Genomic DNA, 12,654 nt, shown 5'->3' on the forward strand with positions numbered 1-12,654 from the left:
AAAGAGTTTAACGTTTACCAAAGTTGAAAATATCCATACTCTATGACTTAGTGTCAAGGATATTTATACCCATAGGGAACTATATGCATGTAATACAGCAGAATACATGTGCAAGAATGTTTATAGTCGTACTGTTGAAATGTCCCCAGACTGGATGTAAAGTAGATAAATGCATTATGGTGCCCATCCAGTGAGGTGTTGTATAGTAATGAAAATGAACTGGAAGGATCTACATACAATAACATGGATGAATCACACAAAATATTTTTTTAAATAATCCAAACCAAACAATAGCTTAGAGGAATGCATTTATGTATATTAGTATACAGTACATAACTCATAAGAGGATTGTGGATAAAACAGGCATATGGAACATGGTTTCTTGGGGTGCTGAGCAGTTTTCTGCCTTTGCCTTGTATTGTGGTTACCCCTTTGTGTAGTCATCATCATGCTGTACTTTTTGCACACTTCTTTCTTTATGTGCCATATTTCAAATTAAATTTTTTGAAAAAAATTGTCACAAAGTACCATATTCTGCTAATAAAGTGTGTTTTCTGGTTTAGAAGAAAAAAAATCTTCCTACAAAGAAAAGCTCAGGGCCAGATGGCTTCACAGGGGAATTTTATCAAACATTCCATAAAGAACTAACACCAATCCTGCTCAAACTTTTCCAAAAAATTGAGGAAAAAGAAACTCTACCTAATTCATTTTATGAAGCTGTTCTACTTTGCTAGCTGCCAGAATGCAACACACCAGAGACAGACTGACTTTTAATAAAAGGGGATTTGTTTCATTAGTTCTTCAGAGGAAAGGCAGCTAACTTTCAACTGAGGTTCTTTCTTACTTGGGAAGGCACAGGGTGATATCTGCTGGCCTTCTTTCCAGGCCTCTGAGTTCCAACCTCTTTTCTCAGGGTGATTCCTTTCTGCATCTCCGAAGGCCTGGGCTGAGCTGCGAGTGCTGAGATGAGGTATGCTGAGCTGCTTGGGCTGTGCTACATTGATCTCTCATTTAAGCATTAGCCAATTAAATCAAACATCATTCATTGCAGCGGCATGCCTCCTAGCTGACTGCAAATGTAATGAGCAACAAATGAGCTTAATGTACCATTGGTTCATGTCCCAGAAACAGAACTAGGTGCCTTCACCTGGCCAAGTTGACACCTGAACCTAATTACCACAGAAGCTAATATCATTTTAATACCAAAACTGGGTAAAGAGCTATAAGAAAGGAAAACTACAGGCCAATCTCCCTAATGAACATAGATGCAAAAATTCTCAATAAAATATTAACAAATTGAATACAACAGCACATTTAAAGAATTATACACCATGACCAAGTGGGGTTTATGCCAGGATGCAAGGATGGTTCAACACAAGAAAATCAATTAATGTAATACAGCACATTAACAAATCAAAAGGGAAAGATCGACTTCCAGGTCAAGATGGCGACTTAACAATGTGTGCATTTTAGTTCGTCCTCCAGAACAACTACTAAACAACCATAAACAGTACAGAACAGCTCCTGGGGCCATGTCAGTGACCAGACACACAGAGTACCCCAGTCTGGACCAGCTGGACCGGCTGCAAGCACCCACCCCAACTGTGAGTTCCCACAGCTGCGGTGGCCAACACCCCTCCCCCACAGATTGCTTCCCAGAGGGGAAAGGAAAGGACTTTACCAGCAGCAGGCACTGGGCACAATCAAATGCCAATTGTGGAATTAATTAACAAATTCTGACTACTAAAAATAGGCCCCCAGTTTAGGTGAACCTGATCAAAGTGGAGGTTGCTCATTTTTGCCCCGGCACCAAGGGGGCAGGACTAACAGAAAAAGGGGGAAAAAAAAAAGAAGGAAACAGAGGTTTTTGTGGCTGTGTATCTACAAAGGCTTGACTGCCTCTGGATACAGCAGCAGGACTTTTCAGGCTGCAACTGCCCCAGGCATAGGCAGAAGTGTACTCTTTTGGGGGCTTGTCTGGAGCCTGTGCTTTCCCCAGGGGAGGGGTGAAGCCCAACTCAGGTGGAATCCCTCCATCAAGGAATTCAGACACCAGGGCTTGGTAATTTGAAGCATTAAAACCAGCCTACAACCTCTCCCCTGTCTCCACCACACCCCCAGCAGGGAGAGTCTGCCAAAGTTAAAAGTACCGCATCATCTTACACTGGTGGGACCTGCAGTCAGACAAGTGCCACACACTGGGCAGGATAAGAAAAACAGAGTCCAGAGACTTCACAGGAAAGTCTTTCAACCTGCTGGGTCCCACCCTCAGGGAAAACCGATGCAGGTGACTCTTTCCTCCTGATAGGAGGCCAGTTTGGTCTGGGAAAATCCGGCTGGGGTCTATAATATCTAAGTAGACCCTCCTAAGTGTGTGTGGGGGAAGGCACCACAAGCAGGGCAAGAAACAAGAAAACAAGAACTGAAAAATTCTCCTCTGTTAAACAAAACTTAAGCTAAAGGTCCAGATAAAGCTGAACGGAATGTCAAAGAACAGATAGACAACAAATTCATCCAGCAAGAAAACCCTAGATAAAAGAAGTGAAAGCAATCTCCAGAATAAAATAATTAAGGTAATTAAATGCCTAGACACCAGCAAAAAACAATAAATCACACTAGGAAAATTGAAGATATGGCCCAGTCAAAGGAACAAACCAACAATTCAAATGACATACAGGAGCTGAAACAATTAATTCAGAATGTACGAACAGACATGGAAAACCTCATCAAAAACCAAATCAATGAATTGAGGGAGGATATAAAGAAGGCAAGGAAAGAACAAAAAGAAGAAACTGAAAGTCTGAAAAAACAAATCACAGAACTTATGGGAATGAGAGACACAGTTGAAGAGATGAAAAAACAATGGAAACCTACAATGGTAGATTTCGAGAGACAGAACATAGGATTTCTGAACTGGAGGACGGAACATCTGAAATCCGATAAGAAACAGAAACTATAGGAAAAAAAATGGAAAAATATGAGCAGGGACTCAGGGAATTGAAAGACAATATGAAGCGCATGAATATACATGTTGTGGGTGTCCCAGAAGGAGAAGAGAAGGGAAAAGGAGGAGAAAAACTAATGGAGGAAATTATCACTGAAAATTTCCCAACTCTTATGAAAGACTTAAAATTACAGATCCAAGAAGTGCAGCGTACCCCAAAGAGAATAGATCCAAATAGACATACTCCAAGACATTTAATAATCAGAATGTCAGAGGTCAAAGAGAAAGAGAGGATCTTGAAAGCAGCAAGAGAAAAGCAATCCATCACATACAAGGGAAGCCCAATAAGACTATGCACAGATCTCTCAGCAGAAACCATGGAGGCGAGAAGACAGTGGGATAATATATTTAAATTATTAAAAGAGAAAAACTGCCAACCAAGAATTCTATATCCAGCAAAATTGTCCTTCAAAAATGAGGGACAGTTAAAACATTTTCAGACAAAAAATCACTGAGAGAATTTGTGACCAAGAGACCAGCACTGCAAGAAATACTAAAGGGGAGGGAGGGACCAAGATGGAGGCTTAGCAATGTGCGCGTTTTAGTTCATTCTCCAGAACAACTACTAAATAACCAGAAACAGTACAGGACAGCTCCCGGAGCCACGACAGTGACCAAACACACAGCGTACCCCAGTCTGGACCAGCTGGACCGGCTACGAGTCTCCGGAACCATGAGTTCCCCAAGCCGTGGCACTCGCCGCCCCTCCCCCATAGGCGCTTCCCGGAGGGAAAAGAGACTCTAACAGTAGCAGGGACTGAGTCCAACCAAACGCCAATTGTGGCATTAATAAACAAATTCTGACTACTAAAAATAGGCCCCCAGCTCAGGCAAAACTAGTCAAGGCGGAGGTCGCTTATTGGGCTAACTGAAAACAGGAAAGGGGACGAAACAGGTTCTTGTGGCTGTTTCTATGGAGGCTTGGCTGCCTCTGGATTCAGCGGTGGGACTACTCAGGCTACAACTGCCCCAGGAATAGGCAGAAACAGACTGATTTCAGGGCTGTCTCCCACGTGTGCCTTCCCCAGGGGAGGGGTGAAGCCCAACTTAGGTGGAATCCCTCTCTCAAGGAATTCAGACCCCAGGGCTTGGCAATTTGAAGCCATTAAAACCAGCCTACAACCTCTCCTCTGTCTCCACCACGCCCCCAGCAGGGAGAGCCTTCCAGTGTTAAAGGAGACACAACATCTTTTGCTGGTGGGACCCGCAGACAGACATGCACCACATACTGGGCAGGATAAGAAAAACAGAGCCCAGAGACTTCACGGGAAAGTCTTTCAACCTGCTGGGTCTCACCCTCAGGGAAAACTGACACAGGTGACTCCTTCCCCCTGATAAGAGGCCAGTTTAGTCTGGGAAAACCCAGCTGGAGTCTGTAATACCTATGTAGACCCTCCTAAGGGTAGGGAGGGAAAAGGCACCTTACAAGCAGGACAAGAAACAAGAAAACAAGAACTGAAAAATTACCCTCTGTTAAACAAAACTTAAGCTAGAGGCCCAGAAAAAGAAATACTAAAAGGAACACTAGAGACAGATACGAAGACAGAAGAGAGAGGTGTGGAGAAGAGTGTAGAAAGGAAGACTATGAGTAAAGGTAAAAAGAAGGAAAATTAGATATGACATATAAAATCCAGAAGGCAAAATAGTAGAAGAAAGTACTACCCATGCAGTAATAACACTGAATGTTAATGGATTAAACTCTCCAATCAAAAGACATAGTCTGGCAGAATGGATTAAAAAACAGGACCCATCTATATGCTGTCTCTACTCAAAGGACACGAGGCCAAGGACACAAATGAACATTTACACACCAATGTTTACAGCAGCATTATTAACAATTACCAAGAGATGGAAACAGCCAAAATGTCCATCAACAGACAGTTGGCTAAACAAACTGTGACATTTACATAAGATGGAATATTATGCAGATGTAAGACAGAATTAAAGTTATGAAGTATGTAACAACATGAATGGACCTTAAGGACATTATGTTGAGTGTGATTAGCCAGAAACAAAAGGACAAATACTGTATGGTCTCACTGATATGAACTGACAGTAGTGAATAAACTTGGAATATTTCCTTGTTAACAGAGACCCTCAGGAGATAGAAATAGGGTAAGATATTGGGTAATTGAAGCTGAAGGGATACAGATTGTGCAACAAGGACTGAATACAAAAACTCAGAAATGGACAGCACAATATTACCTAACTGTAATACAATTATGTTAAAACACTGAATGAAGCTGCATATGAGAATGATAGAGGGAGGAGGGCTAGGGCATAAATGAAATCACAAAGAAAGATAGATGATAAAGACTGAGATGGTGTAATCTAGGAATGCCTAGAGCGTATAATGATAGTGACTAAATGTACAAATTTAAAAAATGTTTTTGCGTGAGGAAGAACAAAAGAATGTCATTACTGCAGTGTGCTGAAAATAGATGGTACTTAATATTTTAAAATTTCAACTAATGTGTGAGACTAAAGCAAAAAACTTTATTTGGTACAAATCTATACTTTGACTAGTGCATCTCCTAATATAACTTATGTAGATAGTTGATTGAACACCTTAAGTACATGGAACTTTGTATAGGACATGAGATTTTGTTGGTTTGTTCAGGTGATGCCCTGATGAATCCCAGAGTGATCTGATCAGTGAGTGGAAAAGTATTTGCAAAGTCCCCTTCAGGGAATGGTGAGAACAGGGGAAAACTCAACTTCCCCAAGTTGAATTCTTGATATTCTCACAAGCAGTGTGGATAACCAAAGCTATAGGCTGAGCCCCCAGTCTTGGGGTTTGTTCATATGAAACTTAACCCCACAGGGGATAGGTCAAGCCTACTTAAAATTAAGCCTAAGAGTCACCCCCAAGAGAATCTCTTTTGTTGCTCAGATGTGGACTCTCTCTCCAGCCAACACAGCAAGCAATATCATCACCCTCCCCACTGTCTACATGGGACATGACTACCAGGGGTATGGACCTTCCTGGCAGCGGGGGACAGAAATCCCAGAATGAGCTGAGATTCAGCATCAAGTGATTGAGAAAAACTCTTGAAGGAGCTGAGACCCAGCATCAAGGGATTGAGAAAAACTTCTTGACCAAAAGGGGGAAGAGTGAAATGAGACAAAGTGTCAATGGCTGAGAGATTCCAAACAGAGTCGAGAGGTTATCCTGGAGGTTATTCTTATGCATTAAGTAGATATCACCTTGTTATCCAAGACGTAATGGAGAGGCTGGAGGGAACTGCCTGAAAATGTAGAGCTGTGTTCCAATAGCCATGTTTCTTGATGATGATTGTATAATGATATAGCTTTCATAATGTGACTGTGTGATTGTGAAAACCTTGTGTCTGATGCTCCTTTTATCTACCTTGTCAACAGATGAGAGGAACATATGGAATAAAAATAAATAATAGGGGGAACAAATGTTAAAATAGATTTGGTTTGAAATGTTAGTGATCAATGAAAGGGATCAGTAAGTGGTATGGCCTGTAAAATTTTTTTTTTTGGTTTATTTTTCTGTTGTCTTTTTATTTCTTTTTCTGAATTGATGCTAATGTTCTGGGAAATGATGATGATGATGAATATGCAACTATGTGATGATATTGTGAATTGCTGAGTGTATGTGTTGGGAATGTTTGTTTCTTGTAATTTTTTTTAATTAATAAAAAAATTTAAAAACATAAAAAAATAATAAATAATAGGGGGAACAAATGTTAAAATAAATTTAGTTTGAAATGCTAGTGATAAATGAAAGCGAGGGGTAAGGGGTATGGTATGTATAATCTTTTTTCTTTCTGTTATCGTTTTATTTTTTTTTCTGTTGTCTTTATATTTCTTTTTCTAAATCGATGCATATACAACTATGTGATGATATTAAGAATTACTGATTATATATGTAGAATGGAATGATATGTTAATGTTTTTGTTTGTTGTTAATTTTTTAAATTAATAAATAATTTTAAAAAATAGAGAGAGACAAAAGACCTATACAAAGAAAACTACAAGAAACTGTTAAAAGAAATCACAGAAGACCTAAATAGATGGAAGGGCATTCTGTGTTCACGGATTCAAAGATTAAATATAGTTAAGAGGTCAGTTCTACCTAAATTGATTTACAGATTCAATGCAATACCAATTAAATTCCCAAAAGCTTACTTTGCGGAAATAGAAAAACCAATAACCAAATTTATTTGGAAGGGCAGGGTGCCCTGAATAGCTAAAAGTATCCTGAGGAAAAAAAAAATGAAGTTGGAGGTCTCATGCTACCTGACTTTAAGGCATATTATGAAGCTACAGTGCTCAAAACAGCATGGTACTGGCATCAAGATAGATACATTGACCAATGGAATTGAATAGAGTGTTCTCTCATCTATGGACAATTGTTCTTTGATAAGGCAGTCAAGCCAACTCACTTGGGACAGAACAGTCTCTTCAATAAATGGTGCCTAGAGAACTGGATATCCATATGCAAAAGAATGAAAGAGGACCCATATCTCACATCCTATACAAAAGTTAACTCAAAATGGATCAAATACCTAAACATTAAATCTAAGACCATAAAACTGTTAGAAGAAAATGTAGGGAAATATCTTATAAATCTTATACCTGGAGGCGGTTTTATAGACCTTACACCCAAAGCAAGAGCATTGAAGAAAGAGAGAAATGGGAACTCCTCAAAATTAAACACTTTTGCACATCAAAGAAATTCATCAAGAAAGTAAAAAGACAGCCTACACAATGGGAGACAATATTTGGAAACGACATATCAGATAAAGTTCTAGTATCCAGAATTTATAAAGAGATTGTTCAACTCAACAACAAAACCCAGCCAATCCAATTACAAAATAGGCAAAAGATTTGAACAGACACTTCTCGGAAGAGGAAATGCAAATGGCCAAAATGCACATGAAGAGATGTTCGACTTCCCTGGCCATTAGAGAAATGCAAATCAAAACCACGAGATACCATTTCACACCCACCAGAATGGCCATTATCAATAAAACAGAAAATGACAAATGCTGGAGAAGATGTGGAGAAAGAGGCACACTTAGCCACTGTTGGTGGGAATGTCAAATGGTGCAACAGCTGTGGAAGACAGTTTGGTGGTTCCTTAAAAAGCTGAATACAGAATTGCCATATGACCTGGCAATACCATTGCTAGGTATCTACTCAAAGGACATGAGGGCAACGACACAAATGAACATTTACACACCAATGTTTATAGCAGCACTATTTACGATGGCAAAGAGATGGAAACAGTCAAAATGTCCATCAACAGACGAGTGACTAAACAAACTGTGGTATATACATACTATGGAGTATTATGCAGCTGTAAGAATAAAGTTATGAAGTGTGTAACAACTTGGATGGACCTTAAGGACATTATGCTGAGTGAGATTAGCCAGAAACAAAAGGACAAATACTGTATGGTCTCACTGATATGAACTGACATTAGTGAATAAACTTGGAATATTTCCTTGGTAACAGAGACCATCAGGAGATAGAAATAGGGTAAGACATTGGGTAATTAGAACTGAAGGGATATAGATTGTGCAACAGGACTGAATATAAAAACTCAGAAATGGACAGCACAATACTACCTAACTTAATACAATTATTAAGTTATTAATAATGTATTAATGAATGAAGCTGAATGTGAGAATGATAGAGGGAGGAGGGCTGGGGGCATAAATGAAATCACAAAGAAAGACAATAAAGATTAAGATGGTGTAATCTAGGAATGCCTAGAGTGTATAATGATAGTGACTAAATGTACAAATTTAAAAAATGTTTTTGCATGAGGAAGAACAAAGGAATGTCATTACTGCAGGGTGCTGAAAATAGATGGTAATTAATATTTAAAAATTTCAACTTATCTGTGAGACTAAAGCAAAAAATGTTTATTTGATACAAAATTTATATTTTGACTAGTGCATTTCCTAATATAACTTATGTAGATAACTTGGTTGAACACCATAAGTACATGGAACCTTGGGTAGGACATGAGATTTTGTTGGTTTGTCCAGAGTGATGCCCCAATGAATCCCCAAGTGATTGATCAGTGAGTGGCAAACTATTTGCAAAGTCCCCTTAGGGGAATGGTGAGAACAGGGGAAAATTCAACTTTCCCAAGTTGAATTCTTGATATTCTCACAAGCAGTGTGGACAACCAAAGCTATAGGCTGAGCCCCCAGTCTTGGGGTTGTTCATACGAAACTTAACCCCACAAAGGATAGGTCAAGGTTAATTAAAATTAGGCCTAAGAGTCACCCCCAAGAGAGCTTCTTTTGTTGTTCAGATGTGGCCTCTCTCTCCAGCCAACACAACAAGCAACCTTACCACCCTCTTCCTGTCTACGTGGGACATGACTCCCAGGAGTGTGGACCTTCCTGGAAACGTGGGACAGAAATCCTAGAATGAGCTGAGACTCAGCATCAAGGGACTGAGAAAACCTTCTTGACCAAAAGGGGTAAGAGTGAAATGAGACAAAGTGTCAATGGCTGAGAGATTCCAGAGTCTGAGAGATTATCCTGGAGGTTATTCTTATGCATTAAGTAGATATCACCTTGTTATTCAAGATGTAATGGAGAGGCTGGGGGGAACTGCCTGAAAATGTAGAGCTGTGTTCCAGTAGCCATGTTTCTTGAGGATGATTGAATAATGATATAGCTTTCACAATGTGACTGTGTGATTGTGAAAACCTTGTCTGATGCTCCTTTTATCTACCATGTCAACAGATGAATAGAACATATGGAATAAAAATAAATAGGGGGAACAAATGTTAAAATAAATTTAGTTTGAAATGCTAGTGATAAATGAAAACGAGGGGTAAGGGGTATGGTAGGTATAATCTTTTTTTTCTTCTCTATCATTTTCTTTCTTTCTCTGTTGTCTTTTTCTTTCTGAATTGATGCAAATTTCTAAGAAATGATGAATATGCAACTATGTGATGATATTGAGAATTACTGATTATATATGTAAAATGGAATGATGTTAATGTTTTTGTTTGTTCTTAATTTTTTAATTAATAAATTTTAAAAATAAATAAATTAAATAGGGGGAACAAATATAAAATAAATTTAGTTTGAAATGCTAGTGATCGATGAAAGGGAGGGGTAAGGGGTATGGTATGTATAATCTTTTTTTTTCTGTTTTCATTTTATTTCTTTTTCTGTCGTCTTTTTATTTTTTTCTGAATCGATGCAAATGTTCTAAGAAATGATCATGATGATATGCAACTATGTGATGATATTGTGAATTACTGATTATATATGTACAATGGAATGATCATATGTTAAGACTGTTTTTGTTCGTTTGTTATTAAATTTTTTAAATTAATAAATTAAAAAAAGGAACAAAATTTAAAAAAAGTATGCATGCATTTCATGAGAAAACAGAGTGCTTACTTTTCAGTGTTTACTCCCTACATACTAAAGATAGCCATAAAGAACTTGGAGTTAAGAAAAAACAAACAGGGCGGGCCGCGGTGGCTCAGCGGGCAAAGTGCTTGCCTGCTATGCCGGAGGACCTCGGTTCGATTCCCGGCCCCAGCCCATGTAACAAAAACGGAGAAACAAAATACAATAAAACAAGAAAATGTTTAAAAGATGTTTCCCTTTCTTCCTCCTTTCCTTCCTTCTATCCTTCCTTCCTTCTCTCTGTCTTTCCTTTAAAAAAAAAAAAAAAAAAAAAAAAAGAAAAAACAAACATGCTCTCCCTCCCAGACTGTTCTCCATCAAGCAGATAACAATCTCCACAGTTTACTGTGGCTGCCACTCTGAAGCCAGTTGCTCCCAATAACTTCCACAGGTCTTGTATTAACCCTTCCTCCTACACCTTATGCTAATGAAGATGGGCATTTCTTCATGTGCTTTTTAGCCATTTGTACTTGCTGTTCAGAAAAATGCCCTCTGCTCATTTTTTTTCTTTTTTTTTTGACATGGGCAGGCAGTGGGAAACGAACCTGGGTCTCCGGTATGGCAGGAGAGAATTCTGCCACTGTGGCACCACCCTCTGCTCATTTTATAATTGGTTGTTTGGGTTATTTGTTCTTTTGCTGCTGAGTTGTATTATTTCTTTATGCACATAGAATATCAAACTTTCATGCGATATGTGGTTTCCAAATATTTTCTCCTGTTGTATTGGCTGCCTCTTCACGTTTTTTTACAAGACTCACTGCAATATCAAAATCCCAATAATCTATGTTGAAGACTTGGAAAAGTTTGTTATCAAATTTATATGGAAAGGGGGCGGGCCGCGGTGGCTCAGCGGGCAAGAGTGCTTGCCTGCCATGCCGGAGGACCCCGGTTCGATTCCCGGCCCCAGCCCATGTAAAAAACAAACAAACAAAATATAATAAAACAAGAAGATGTTTCCCTTTCTTCCTCCTTTCCTTCCTTCTATCCTTCCTTCCTTCTCTGTCTTTCTAAAAAAAAAAAAAAAAAAAAAAAAATTTATATGGAAAGGAATAGCTATAGATATCCAAAAAAAAAAAAAAAAGAGTGAAGTGAGAGGACTATTACTTCCTGCCTTTAAAGCTTACTATAAAGCCACAGTGGTCAAAACAGCATGGGACAGGCACAAAAACAGAAGAATCGACCAATGGAATTGAATCAAGAATGCGGCAATAGACCACTAAATCTATGGACAATCGTTCTTCGATAAGGCCCCCAAATTCACTGAACTGGAACAAAATAGTCTTTTCAATAAATGGGTGTTTTCATATGTAAAAGCTGCCAGAATGCAAAATACCAGAAAAGGAATGGCTTTTTAAAGGGGGGAATTTATTAAGTTGCAAGTTTATAGTTCTAAGGCCATGAAAATATGGCAAACTAAGGCATCTAGGGGAAGATATCTTGATTCAGGAAAGGCTGATGGGTCCAGAACACCTCTGTCAGCTGGAAAGGTACATGGCGACGTCTGCTAGCTCTCTCTCCTCATTTTATAAGGCTTCCCTGGGGGGTGCTTTTCTTCTATATCTCCAAAGATCTCTGGCCTGTGGGCTCTCTCAGCACTGAGCTTATACTAAAAAGGTTCCCTCTTAAAGGGTTCCAATAAGCAACCTATTCTTGAATGGATGGAGTCACATCTCCGTGGAAACCATCTAATCAATTTCCACCCACAATTGGGTGGATCACACCTCCATGGAAATGATAAAAATGATCCCACCCAGCAATACTGAACGAGGATTAAAGAACATGAGTTTTCTGGGATACACGACAGTTCCAAACCAGCACAATGGGCATGGGAGAACTGGATATTAATAGCCAAAAGAATGAAAGAGGACTCTATCTTACACCCTATACAAAAAATGAATTCAAAATGGATTAAAGACCTAAGTGTAAGAGTCAGTACCATAAAATCTCTAGAAGAAAATGCAGGGAAACAACTTCGAGACCTAGTAACAGGAAGTAGTTTCTTAAACTTTACACCTAAAATACAAGCAATGAAAGAACAAACAGATGGGAACTCCTTAAGATCAAGAGCTTCTGTGCCTCAAAGGACTTTGTCAATAAGGTGAAGAGGCAGCCAGCTCAATAGAACATACTTGAGAACCACATATCAAATAAAGGCTTGATATCCTGTGCACACAGAGAAATTATACAGCTCAATAACAAAAGAACAAACCCAATTATAAAATGGGCAGA

The sequence above is a fragment of the Tamandua tetradactyla genome, chromosome 3 (assembly GCF_023851605.1).
Source record: "Tamandua tetradactyla isolate mTamTet1 chromosome 3, mTamTet1.pri, whole genome shotgun sequence".
NCBI classification, from domain to species: Eukaryota; Metazoa; Chordata; class Mammalia; order Pilosa; family Myrmecophagidae; genus Tamandua; species Tamandua tetradactyla.